Source organism: Engraulis encrasicolus, chromosome 13 (genome assembly GCF_034702125.1).
Source record: "Engraulis encrasicolus isolate BLACKSEA-1 chromosome 13, IST_EnEncr_1.0, whole genome shotgun sequence".
NCBI lineage: Eukaryota > Metazoa > Chordata > Actinopteri > Clupeiformes > Engraulidae > Engraulis > Engraulis encrasicolus.
The window spans coordinates 37,956,942-37,971,276 of NC_085869.1; the positions used below are offsets into that span (position 1 = coordinate 37,956,942).

The 14,335-nt window shown below is 41.1% G+C and overlaps 1 long non-coding RNA gene across 1 annotated transcript; it reads left to right on the forward strand.

The window, feature by feature from the left end:
• Positions 1-11,374: 11,374 nt before the first annotated feature.
• Positions 11,375-12,973, forward strand: LOC134461109 (uncharacterized). Its single transcript, XR_010037225.1, has 3 exons — positions 11,375-11,515; positions 12,151-12,214; positions 12,595-12,973. It is a non-coding gene; the product is annotated as an uncharacterized LOC134461109 (long non-coding RNA).
• The last annotated feature ends 1,362 nt before the right edge of the window (positions 12,974-14,335 follow it).

Below are 14,335 nucleotides of genomic sequence, written 5' to 3' on the forward strand. Positions count from 1 at the left end.
GATTTGAGATACATTTTCTCTGCTGCTGGTATGTCGGGCGTCATTCGTGGTTCCACCTCATCCTATTAACCCCTCTTCTGTGACTTGACTGCGTTGCTTCAGTGCATGTGTGCGAAAAATGTATGTTTAATTGTATGTGTTTTATTTATTGAAACCAAGTTTGCACAGTTGAAAAGAAAAATAAAACAGATGTATTTGGGACCCTCGTTTCTGTCTCTGTACGACAAACCTGTTTAGCCTTGAATAAATTAATTCCTGGTGATACCACTTACTACCACCAGGTGGCGTAGTCGCTATTTTCCACTTTGCTGCACATGCAAAGGATACAACTACTTGTTCACACGATAGGCTTAGCAAGACATACTGTATTGCTGCATTGCCGCACCCCTAGAGGGCAAGGTGTGTGTCCTGCATGGTGACAGCAGTCTGATAAAGAGACATTCGAGGACTTAAGAACCCCCCTGTTCACAGAGATAGGAAGACCTGGTCACACACACACACACACACACACACACACACACACACACACACACACACACACACACACACACACACACACACACACACACACACACACACACACACACACACACACCAAAGACAGCCCATCTCTACTGTACTTGAAAAAGTCATGAGCGTGTTTCAGAACCGACAGACGAGAGTCCAGTTGCATCACAAACCACAGTTTGATATTTATTTAGTATCAGTGTTTATGTGTTTATTTTGTTTCAGCCTCAAGATGGCTGAAACATCTGGCTCTATGTTATAAATACGAGTATTTTCACTGTAGTTGTTGTACATTGACGCTCCTGTTCATTTTAGAAATATATATATTCCTATAGTCCTGCCAGCTCCTGTTGATTCATAATGTTACTGTCATCCTACAGAATTTCCTCTGTGACTCAGATCATTACAACACATGTTCAGAACACCTGTACAGAAGAGGTGTGGCCTTTCTGGAAATTCTACTTCATGAGATTATGCTGTAACGAAACCTAAGCAACATCCAGGTACTTGCTGAGGCTGACACCACAGCTAATACTTCAACAACTGAGTGTCTCTTTCATCCACCACCACTATCATAAGAAAGAAGACTTTAGGGAATTTGAGAATTTCTTCATCAGACATACGGAATGGCTGCCAAGCGTCCATTCTGTGAGCCGGATTTGTCCTGTCCATACTGTCTGGATATCTTTAAAGACCCTGTCATCCTGGAGTGCAGTCACAGTGTGTGTAAAGCCTGTGCAGAGAAATACTGGGAAACACAAGGGCACCAGGAGTGTCCTGTCTGTCGCAAAAGGTTCTCCAAAAGTAAGCCACAATGTAACCTGGTTTTAAGGAATCTGTGTGAGAGTTTTTTTGAACAGCAGAGAGCTTCAGCAGGGGCTGAGGAGCTCTGCTGCAGTCTACATGGTGAGAAACTCAAGCTCTTCTGTCTGGAGGATAAACAGCCTGTGTGTGTCGTATGCCAGACCTCAAAACTACACAGAGGCCACAATCTCAGTCCTGTTGATGAAGCTGCAACAGACATGAAAGTAAGAGTGATCAAACAACACTATGATAACATTATGTAATGCAAAGGCATCTGGATAGTCAACTACACTAAGCCGGGCTTACACTGTGCGATATTTTCACTCGTGGGTCTTAAGCTTCTGTTCACACTGCACGATGGAATTTCACTGTTTAAAAGTTCACAGCTCACGACTCACGTCCCTACACTACACGAGCCGACAGTCGGAATGCGAGCGAAATGCTTCCACTGTACGACGCAACAGGCATGTTTCCCCGGTCTGCAGAGGAGGGAACATGCGCACCTGAGGTAGCCCACGGGCCAGGTTAGATGTCGGTACCACTCAGAGGGGCAAAGGTTGCTTATATTTTTTGAAAAGATACATGTCTGAAGTTAACATTTTTGTATGATAACCCTTCTGGAAGTACAGCCAAGTTAGGGTTATCAGCCGTTAAAGTAACACCCCCCCATCAAAAATTAAGGTTTTTAAGATGGGTGCCTGTCTTTCTACTGGCCCTTGTATAAGACATATAGGGATGGTTAATTGCGAAGGGGAGACTCTGAGCTTTCATCCGACACCTTTCGAGAACATTTTGGTTAAGTATAACCCTCCCTGCAGCTCTTCAAACATTTACTCAGACACATTTTTTTTTTCATTTTCGCCGATGTCATCTCGTCTTTTCATACTGTGGCATCAGGGAGCATCAGAGAGACCTATTTTAAACTCTAAAATACTGTCTCGAGTATCAGGAATCTGAAAATGTATCCTTTCACTATGTTATCCCATTTTTAGGGGGTAATTTTCAGTCTTGTATCAGGCATGCCACTTTTTTGTTGCTATTTCTTTGTGTGGTAATGTCTCGTATAGTCAAGAGGCAAGGCCTTTTTGAGACATTGTGCAGTTGGTTATCATAGCTTGTTATATATCGTCAGGGAAGCCGACAGGGGGGGGGTGAAGGGGTGAAAGGATGTCTTGTCCCGGGCCCAGGGAGAGACGGGGCCCAGAATTGGATCCCCATTACATTGTATGTATTGAATTTGGGGCAGGGGCGGATCTAGGGGCGGGGCCACAGGGGCCGAGGCCCCTCCTCCAATTTGATTGGCCCCTGAACGGCCCCTGTTCTGACAATCACCTGGCGAGAAAACCAAAAGTGGGGAATTAAATGGTCACTGCAGTTCCACCTCCAAACTGTTGGTGGCAGTGCGCCGATTGCGTCAATACAACTGATAGTCCGGGAGCCGTGGGGTTGAACCCAGATTTCTTTGATAAAGTTTTTTTTTTTTGCTTTATCTGATAGATTTTAGGCAAGTCTTCAAGATTTCAGACGATGCCCGGTGATATCCCTTGAGCATTTCCAGATTTTGAGCCTTTATTGTCCCATAAATGCAAATTATGACAAAAAACTAAAGACACCTAATATTACTGTGAATAATGTTACACAATGTACCAAATTGCTACTATTACCTGAAAAACATTCACATTGGACTGCCTTAACACTGCCCTAATTGAAACAAACCCAATATGGGGTAATAATTAACCCTTTCATAACAGCAATCCCACAAATAAGGCGAGACACTGTAGGTGAATAGGGTAATTTTTTTAACTTGCAGATATCAATATGAAACTTTATCAGATGATTACTCGTATGAATTGGAGAAAAAAATGTATTACAAGTTTTCTATATTTTATGTTTAAATATGCTAATTAGGCGATTATCTAATTAAATATGCACTAATTTGCATATATCTTGATGCAATGAATCTGACCACCTGAAAATGCCAGCTTCAAAATTCCTTTTTTATTTTGTTAATATTGTACATACAAGAATATTTACTGTGGTTAATTGTGGCTATCTCCTTTTGTTATCCAGGTACAGAGAAAATACTGCTAATAACCTTAAAAAATGCGATTTCAGCCTATTTTTATCCATTTAGTTATATAAATCAGGTCATGAATGATAAATCAAGAGATACCTCAGTAAAAACATTCACAACATTGCTTAGAATAAGACTGTAAAGTATGGAATGGATTGTGACATCATGACAACATACATGACAACATCGCCGGTAGGTAGCCTACCACAAATAGCCAACATAAAAGAACACCCCCCACCCCCAAAAAAAAAAAAGACAACAGAGTGTGGGGGTAACTGGTGAGCAGTCGTTGGCTGTTCCAAAAGATGAGTAAAGAAATGACATACATCCAGTGTATCCAGACTGGTACTGAATAATCACTTAAATCCATAAAGCCATCAAATAAGATCTGTACATGCATTTAAATTTACACAGAAAGACCTATATACACTGCAACATACAGTACCGCACGCTCAGAGAGAGAGATAGAGAGAGAGAGAGAGAGAGAGAGAGAGGTCTAAACATAGGAAAACAGCTATACACTATATATACTGTTGAGTCAAAAAAATTAAGTCAATCCAGTGTATCCTGACTGGTATTAAATGATCACTTAAAAGTCCATAAAGCCATCAAATAAGACATGTACATGCATTTAAATTCGCACAGAAAGACCTGTCTACACCTATACAACATATAGAGTCCTTAACACCTAAAACACCTATAGCCTACATTATATACACTACACGCACGCACACGCGCGCGCGCGCACACACACACACACACACACACACACACACACACATACACACACACACACACACACACACACAGTAAAGCTCACACAACATTGGTTCGGCAGCATCCCAGCCGAAAACATGCACAGAAAATGGTGCAAGGCACACTGTTTACAGCACAGCTACATTTCTCACAATTGCAGGGGCTTTTACTCTTGCAACCACATCTGATCATCTGTAAAATGTAGTCTGGTGCCACTTTGACATTTTCTGGAACACTTATTGGTATCAGTGCTTTGTTGCATGGGTCTTTCTTCCATCCAAATGCTTCAGGAGATAGTTCAGGTGGAGTGTGAACCAATGTCCTCCACAATATTGCTTGAATATGAGCCCTTTTCACATTCTCAAGAAATGCCTCTGTTGTTGGTGGAAGAGCAGCCAGGTTAGGTGAAGAAAAATGACCTTTCCCATTCTTTTTCCCCCATACCACCAACCTTGTATGTGACATGCTGATACTGTCTGGAATGCCATAACATGCCGACTCAAAGTTAGTGGCCTCACTGGAAAGTTGTTGGAATGGTGCCAGCACATTACCAATTGATGTCAAGGGATATCCAGCTTTTAGGGTCTTGATAACAAAGCCTTTACCAATACCAAAATAGGATGCCGCAGTGTCACACCCTGATATGGCATGGGCTGGTAAAAGGTCAATTACAATGTCATTTTGTGGATTTACATTTTTAATTTTATCTCTTTCCATGTTAATACGACCACCACTGAAATTATGTACTTTGTAGGCAAACAAATAATCAGCCAAAAATTCTGTAATTATTACTTACAATTTTTATTTTGTGTTACAACAGCACAGGCAGAGTAAATAGCAATGTATGAAATGGTGAAATTCTGTGTTGAATTAGTAATCCTTTCTGGGTATGTCTGAGCTGACACCACCAATATTCGCCTAAATGTTACATATTTCTGCTTGAAAAACTGCTAGTTATGTAATTGTCTAAAATGTATTTGGTACGAGGACACTTTCTCCACTTTGATGCGGCAGGCCTACCACCCAGAATGCTCTATGGTTAATCATAGTGCAGTTATGAAGCTGTCAAAAGCTTGCGGGCTATGGCTGCAGCGAAATCAACATGAAAGGGTTAATATCAGAAATTGGCACATCACCCACTCTTATCCTGATGGGTAAGTGTTGGACAACTACAAACAGCAAAACCAAACAACCCACTATGAGATATAAAGCCACGTTTGGCGAAATGTTGGCCTTTGTGTCTCCGACTTGGAAAATCAGGCTTTTTGGGTGAATGCCCCGCCCCCAAACATGCATGACCCCACCCCCACTGATGTCCATACCTCACCACCTGTTCTTATACACATCCTACCATGTAAACAAACACAAAATAAGTATGGTATAGGGTATTTGGTCAGCATAACATGAATTGGGAGCCAAACACTGTTGTAATCTATGGCTGCAGCACATCAAGCATAAAAGGCTCAATATCTGAAAATGCTCAAGGGATATCACCGGGCATCGTCTGGAATCTTAATAGGTACACCTTAAGCAACCACAAACTGCAAAGAAAAAAACTTTATCAGACGAAACTGGGTTCGGCTGATATTTGGCTTTTGGCTGCCGGACTATTAACAGTTTTCCTTGAAAAAATCTAGTGCCTCCTTAAAAAGCTAATTTAGTCTAATAGCTTAGCTCCAAAATATAAAGGAATCGTTCAGTTTGTGATACAAGCATGAAAATTGGTACACATATAGCCAAAGGCATTCCAAAAAGAACTGGATATGGAGCCATCGTGAATTTTCAACATGGTGGCCATGGCAGCCATTTTTCAAAATGGCCGCCAGCAACAATAGTTTTCTTGGATATAACATATTTTAGACATATTTACCATTCATACCACTTGGTAAATGTAATATTGATAATTGAAAAGTTGTCATGAATATTCAAGATGGCTGCCATTTTCAAGATGGCCGCTGTCACTTGTATGATTTATCTGATATAGGTGATATCGGTGTCAAATCAGTCATTTTTCATGATGCAGAATTCTAATTTGGAACTTTGGAATTAACCAGAAGCTTCCTTTTATCTCATTCTATACTTGATATACAGTATAGTATCACTGTTTCTTTCAAAATGGCAGCCCATGTCAGATAGTCATACAATAGTGGAGTCTGTTAAGGGTTTTTACCATTACAGAACTGACAAAAGCACTTTGCATGGTGTTTCCTATATGCTGTAACTCTAGCCTAGGAGCCCTCAGAAAAAAAAAAAACTTTCTACTATGTCATATTGTTATTACATGACATTATACTTAGCTGACAATGTTAATATAGTCCCGAACTCAGCAGAGATGAAAGGGCAGTGGTAGTCTGCTTGACCAGATTGATGAAAAGTACAAAAATGTACATAGTAGTGGTGTGCATTGGCACTGCCCTCACAATTCGATTACGATTTGGGAGGTAGCGATTCCATTCCATTCTACAATGCATTGCAATGCATTACATTTCTATTGAAAGCAAAGTAAATGTTTCATCAGTCATGATGAGGCAATACAAGTAGTCAGATACTGAGCAACATTTTTTCTGTATCAATCTTGCAGTTTTCAATGCTTTGAAGTGCTTTTATTTAATATAACATTCATTTGCTCCTGAAATATCCATGGAAGTAATTGAAACTTTAAAAAATTGCTGCATCGATTCTGGAACTTGCTGCATTGAATTGAATTGCATTACCGAATAGATTATTGTAGTACATAGTGTGAAAGTATAAGTCTGTGCTGACATGCTTGACAGCAAATGTACCACTGTGAATGATTTGAGAAGATTCTTGGTCTGAATTCCAATTAACATTTCCCACACTAAAACTATGGTGAGAATAGACGACTGCTGCTAATGCTTGCTCAGCATCTGAATGGGGAAGTGTCAGTGCAGGATGATGTCCAAGGTAACAGGTTTTCCATCCTCTATTTTCCATAACAGATATTTTTTATTTGTATGAGAGAGGGTAAAAGACAGGACCTCTCCATATGTATGAAGAACCCATAAGATCACCTAATTCTACATTCTCACAGGTAGCATAGTGCATATATTGAGTGAATTTCAGCCATCTTTAGAATGGCATTACAGAGAGATTACTCAATATACATGTAGGCTAAGGTATGTCAGTTCAGTTCAAATTAAATGGAAATGTTTTATAAGTAGGTGTTGAGTAAGTAGACAGATGTCAATTGTTTTTTCCTGAATTTGCAAACAAGTCCTCACCTACTAAGTGTGTCACAAGTTGCATTACAGTTAGTCAGTGAGTACTTCAATTGCTACTTCAACACTGACAGCTGATGGACAACATGTGCCACCCTTACCCACAGGAGAAATATCTATATAAAACAACAATTCTCATATGGTATATGGTATATACATTACCGGTATTCATTTTCTTGATATGCAACGCACACAAATAGTCTGGGAGGAAGGATATCTACCATACCCCCCCCCCCCCAAACAAAATGCCACATGACTTAACATGAACTTGACATGAATGCCACATGACATAACCTTCAAGATTTTGAGTGGCAACAGTAACATAACTCATTCCCACTACACTTTTTTGCTTTCTATTGTACATGACCTCAGAATGCTCTACATGTTTCAGTTCTATAATTGTACTGTACAGTACACTACAGTACAGTACAGTTCAGTGCAGTACAGTAGCATACAGTACGGTACAGTACAGTAGCATACAATACGGTACAGTATAGAAAAGTACAGTAGAGTATAGTGCAGTACAGTACAGTAGCATACAGTACGGTGCAGTATAGAAAAGTACAGTAGAGTATAGTACAGTACAGTAGCATACAGTACGGTGCAGTACAGTAGTATACAGTATGGTACAGTATAGAAAAGTACAGTAGAGTACAGTAGCATACAGTACGGTGCAGTACAGTATAGTACAGTACAGTAGCATACAGTACGGTGCAGTATAGCAAAGTACAGTACAGTACAGTAGCATACAGTATAGTACAGTACAGTACAGTACAGTACAGTACGGTATTTCACATTACAGTACAGTATAGTAGAGTATAGTACAGTACAGTACAGTACTGGGTCGTAACAGGGCTGGACTGGGATCTGAAAAGGGCCCGGGCACTTTTTGACGCCTGAGGGCCCGACACCGATGCGGCGCCTATCGGTATATATGACATCGTATATAATATAGCCTACATTAAAAAGCTCACACGAAAAAAATGCTTCATCACTACTCACAATAACCTTCTTAGGGAAATGGTCGCAGTGTACCCTCATGTTCCCTTCATCCTGCATGTGAAGTTCTGAGTATGTTTGAGGGTAGGAGATAGAGAGGTGGACAACTAACTCTATTTTCCTGATTATTTTCCTGGCCAGTGAGTATTCATACCATTTCCCTTAAGCAAAAACTGAAAACATGTCCCAGACACAAACACCTTGTTAAGCAAAGCAATATTTCACTCACACACACACACACACACACACACACACTGTAAAATGGACACCATATACAATAATAATAAAATGTGAATGTTTCAGCTTCAAATTGCTCCAATCCACAGATACTGTCAGTGAGCTTACTAAATGGCAACACACCACAACAAAACCAAGTGACCGCTCATTGCTTAGGTTTCCAACAGAGGTTGATGACATTACATTACGTACAATAGCCTACGCCTTGGAGCGTCCAAACCGTTTCGCCTCAACCATGAAGATATTAAAACATCCATCCCAAATCCCAATGATTAAATGCTTTCCAGAACAAAACGTGTTTGCATGGATACAAAAGCCTATCCGTGAACACCACAGGAAAATGTAACTCATGAAGGCCCTGTAAAATATCAGACACACTCCAACAACAAAGTTAAGCTACCATGTTTCATAGCTATTACAATAAAGGGAGCGCGTATCTACCAAGCGATTCACAAACAGCACGGAAAGACGGTTTCTTTCTTAGCCATCTATACAAAGAGGCAGCTCAGGATAAAAGTCTTAAAAATAAATTTAGTTTAAAACCATAGTTGCAAAAGACACGACAAGCAATAGACTAAAACAAGATATTTGTTGGATTTGAGAAAGTGAAAGTGGGGCTGCGCCGTTTTTTCCTGGTGAACCAGTAGCCTGTAAGTAACAGGCTACTGGCACACTGCCCTTTCACGCGTCTCCGCAGGCGGGGTTTAGTCAAAAGATGCTTGCACGCGGTTGGAGCAACCTGATATGAATGACATGACACTTCGACCACTCACGTTGAAGCTTTGTGACGTAGGACGTGTCGTCACGTAAGAGCCGCCAGGTCGGGAACCAAAACAGTTTAACGTCCTTTAGAAAATCAACTTGAGGTATTTTGGATAACACCGCTGAAATTGCTGCTTCCATCCCGACGCATGATAACTCCTCGCACGCCGCCATTACTGTTGTGATTCAGGGAGGGGGCGGGCACAGCCGAACTACCCTGGGGGAGGGTGTTGTGTTCGATAAACGTCATACCCACTGAAATCCCTCCCTACGATCCTGATTCGTCGAGCTGCCCCGTTTATTTCGTAAACGGAGGAGGAGAGCGAATCACAGGTGCACCAGAAGGTTTGTGTAGCCCAGCCCCCTGGGCGTCAACACATAGCTTCTGGTTCACCAGGAAAGCGCCGTTTAACACGCAATACAACTTGTACAAGACGCAGTAGCACAGGTGTTGTGACCAAGGAGAGTTAACAGACAGCTGACACGTAAAGACAGAAGATCTATTAGGCCTATGCTCGCGCAGCAATACAAAAAAGTTTAAGAAAATAAATCAATACATATTTGTGACTGATTTGAGCGAGAGGGGAGGGACGACATCTTCATTCTTTAGTTTCAGGCTACATGGGAAAAACGCAGAGGCGGTGTAGCTAATCTGCCTGGCCAGCCAGGGTAGGAATTGGGTAGAGGGCAGAGACTAGCTTCACTTCAACACAGCATCTTGTGACAGCTCAAGGCAAATGGAAGATATCTATGTGCTGGCACAACATTACAAGACAAGTGCATGGACATTTATCAAATGGATACAAATATTCATGACTGATTTGATAAGGTCAGCATGACAATTTGGTCTCAGCTAATGAAGGGGATAGGGAATTACGAAACGCCGAAGCGGCGCATAGCTACAATGCATTGGCTAGCTGAGTGTGTTGAGGGGGGTGCTACCTCTCTCCCTGGGTCACGTCTCGTATCCGTCTGTATCTCCCCTGCTCGAACCATCTCCCGAGCCCCGCCGCCTCTCCTCCGCCTCATTCTGCACCTGCACTCGTTGATGCACCGGTGGCCCCACTGAGGTCGAGCTGTGTGATGCACCACCTCCCACGGCCACACGAGAGCTACCGGTCCAGAGCTCGAGCTGGTGGTGCTTTAAGCTTTGAACAAGTCAGTGATTTAGCACATTTTGCTCAGTTTTCTTTAATTTAGTTTTTGCTTTCGCGTTTCCATGCGATTTTCATAGCCAGTCCTTTCTTTCTCCATATAGCGTCCTGTATCCTCCGCTCCACCACCAGAGTTTTTATTAACCGAATAGCCACCATCCAAGTCAACGAAACTTCGGATGATGCTGCTGCTGACAGACACAGACTAGTTGGGTCGAGCGAGGGCCTGCAGGGAGGGGCGGGCCTTGGATAAACAGTGCATTTCATTGGACTAAGCCAATGTGCCTCAAGAGAAGCATCCAATGAGCACCGATGTGTCATTTTTTTTTACCGTCACAGACAAAAAAAATAATGTATATATTTTTTTATTATTATTTCGGGGCCTCGAGGGCCCGAAAGACGCGAGGGCCCACCGGGATTTGCCCGGTACGCCAGATGGCCAGTCCAGCCCTGGTCGTAAGGAAGCAACGTTCTAAATTTCACACTGTTTTCAGCTCCGTAACGGTAATGGCCTTTTTCTTGAAAATGGCGGCCATCTTGAATATTCATGGCAACTTTTAAATTAAATTTCAAACTTTTAAGACATTTACCAAGCAGTATGAATGGTAAATATGTCTAAAATGTCATCTTATATCCATTACCCGTAAGAAAACTGTTGTTGCTGGCGGCCATTTTGAAAAATGGCTGATATGGCCGCCATGTTGAAAATTCATGATGGCTCCATATCCAGTTCTTTTTAGAATGCCTTTGGCTACATGTGTATCAATTTTCATGCTTGTATCACAAACTGAACGATTGTTTTGGTTAGCCGCTGCACTAATTGTACCTGCCTCCTTAAAAAACTCTGTGATGAACGGCCACCACTCCCCTTCCACGCGAATCAAAGCAAAGAAAGTGGATCGATCAAAGAGGAGCAACAATTCTGTCAACCTAATGCCAGCCAGCAACGAGATGGAAGTTTAACAAGCTGACTTTGTTATTTGGTGAGTCAAATCTTCTTGTTTGTTGTAAAGTTTAGGTTTAGATACTGCACCCATACTTTCTAATCATTGTCTGTTTCCAATCGACCTGTTGAAAGCAGTTTGCAAATGTGGAAGGTGGAAAGTGATGATAAAAACGGTCCATTTAAGTTCTAGAGAAATCGCAAATTAAAGGTGTGAATTATGCTAATCAACCATCGTTAGCAATGCCTTTTAGCCTTGGGTCATTCAGCCTTTTGTATAGCTTCGTTTGTGTTAAGTTAGGCTACCTTGTATTTCACGTGTAAACATTCTTAGCCACTATAATTTTTAACACACTTTCCTATACGTGGGCTACCTGTGTTTAGTCCTTTATGAGAAAGATGTTAGAATGTCTAAATTCGCCTGTCTGCTTTAACTTGCCCCTGAATACAGTGTCTACCTGACCTAAAACCTGAAAAAGAAAATACCTTAGTAAGCATCTGTAAACTAACTAAGTAATCCACTGCACTTGTTAGGCTAGCGTCATCACAATCACAAGTTGTTATTTTGTTGGTTGGATAGCAATAGCTTTGACCTGTTTGTTCAACAAATCGAGATGACCACAACTAATTCATTGCACTAACTGTGATTGTTTTATTTTTCCATTTGCTCTGTAGACCTGTCCCAGTGCAGCAGAGGAGCCAGTGAAGACCAGTTGTGCTATACCACCTGGACCTGATGGTATGTAGGCCTATGCCCAGCCAGTATCCTGTTGAAGTTTGTCAGTTGACAACTATTCATTGCTTAACAATATTAAGAGTAGAAGTACAGTATTGATCTAGATTTCCAAAAGAAAATGATGGTCTTGCCACATATAATATAGGCCTACATTTCACAGATCCGATATATTGCAATGCACACATCTGTAGACAGACATGCATACATAGATTAATTCAGCAATTAAAAATGATTATAAGTGATGGCATAATGGTGATGATTCTCTTCTCTTGCTGTTGTAACCACACACTGTATGTTCAGTTCAATACTTTAATTTAAAGGGAAAAAAATCTTTGCATAATGTTTAATATGTTAACATATTTCTTCCATTTGCTTCTCTGCAGACATTTTGAAGTCCAGAGCATCCTGCCATTCTGTATGCACGTAAGATCCTGACAAGAAATTGTGCAACTTATGCAAGAGTTTAAAAAACAACCGGCCTTAGTCACTGATTTTACACTATCCACAATCACAAGATATAAGCGATGAGCCTTATAATGTACATAATATGCACATTTTGCCACATCCTGAATTTGTGTGCAAACGCAAGAGGGCTTTCCAGTCATAACAGCATTTCTGCCATAGCCATGACCGACTAAGTTGTTATGATACTCCAGCCCATGCTTTTCAAAGCATTTTATGATCAAACTACTTAGACCTGTGGCAAGTCTTGGAGGTCTTTTGTTTCAGCCACGATAACACTGCTATCTGCTCCTATCTTATATGTTGTTGACTATGTTTGATGTGTCATTCATGCACATAGATTGAATAAAATAATAAGTATTGCAAATGTTACTGATTCATAATGTTTTATTTAAGTTTGAAAAGGAATACTGAATTATTCATTTGTGTATTTGGCAGAGGCGGTTCTTAATGTAAGCACTTGAAGCACGGCTTACCAATATAAAAGCGACAAACGCGACATCCGAATTTCATCCTGTTGACGTGATTCAGCTGTCTGTGTTGTCTGCTACTGGCGGTTCTTATAAAACTGGTTAAACAGCGACACCACAGTGGCTATCGAGAAACACTGTTTAACAGCGATGGTGAAACACGTTACTACAGCAAATGAAGCACAAATTCTAAATGACTTGGAGTCAATGGCAGAGAATCTGTTTTTTAATTGGCTTTCCGCCGATGCCCCGCCACGTTTTGAAGCACATTTTGATTGTGCTCATACCAATAGCGCACCGGAAAATATGATTGACAGATGAGTTGATGAATCATAACTCGATCTGACACCTTACGTTTACATTGGATTCAGGAAGTAGAGCTCAGGCAGACGTGATGTTTACATTTTTTACTGAAGCCAGTTGCTTTTATGATAATCTCGAAGTGACAACACATTTGAACTGCAATCAAAGTTTTAAAGAAACGTTTGTGTTTTGGATGTGGACACATCATGGAGTAGAACTTTGGGACATATCAAGAAGAAACGAATGAATAATATGCAGATAAGTTAGTTGAAGAGAATAGCTAAACGGCAGCACAATATGCTTTTCTTGATTAGCTATGATATCACATGGATTACAAACGGGAACGTGGATAATAATTTCGAAAACGTGTGGATTAAGTGAAAGTTTGGGATTTCTGCGGTCAAGACAGCATTTTAAGGTAAGGTTATATTTGTCCGTGGTAACATGTTTGGTTGTTGATGAAGCTTGCGGCTTAGGAACGGGTTCACTCCCTCATCCATACATGGGTTCACTTCACAATTGTTCAGAAGGGCTGGTGTCTGTCTTTACCGTAGCCGGTTTTCAAGTTAACGGCAGGCCTACGCAAGTTTTTAGCAGCTCTGGTGTAGGCTACAGTGAGTGTACCCTGGTCGCAACGGCATGCTGGTGGCCACTCTTGACTTCATTTCTATTAGTTCTACATAGTAAGAATAAGAACCCTTTCTGGAATGATGACCGTCAGTGATGTGTTTTTCTGTTCAATGCATTGCTGTAAGATGCAACGCGAACATTTGGATTGTATTTTCAAGTCGTGGAGTGAAGGATGTCAAATGCAACGTGGTAGAATGACTTAGTAGCGTTTTTATTTTAAAAAAATCTCATCTGGGGGAGACCCCACTAGTTTGGCTTG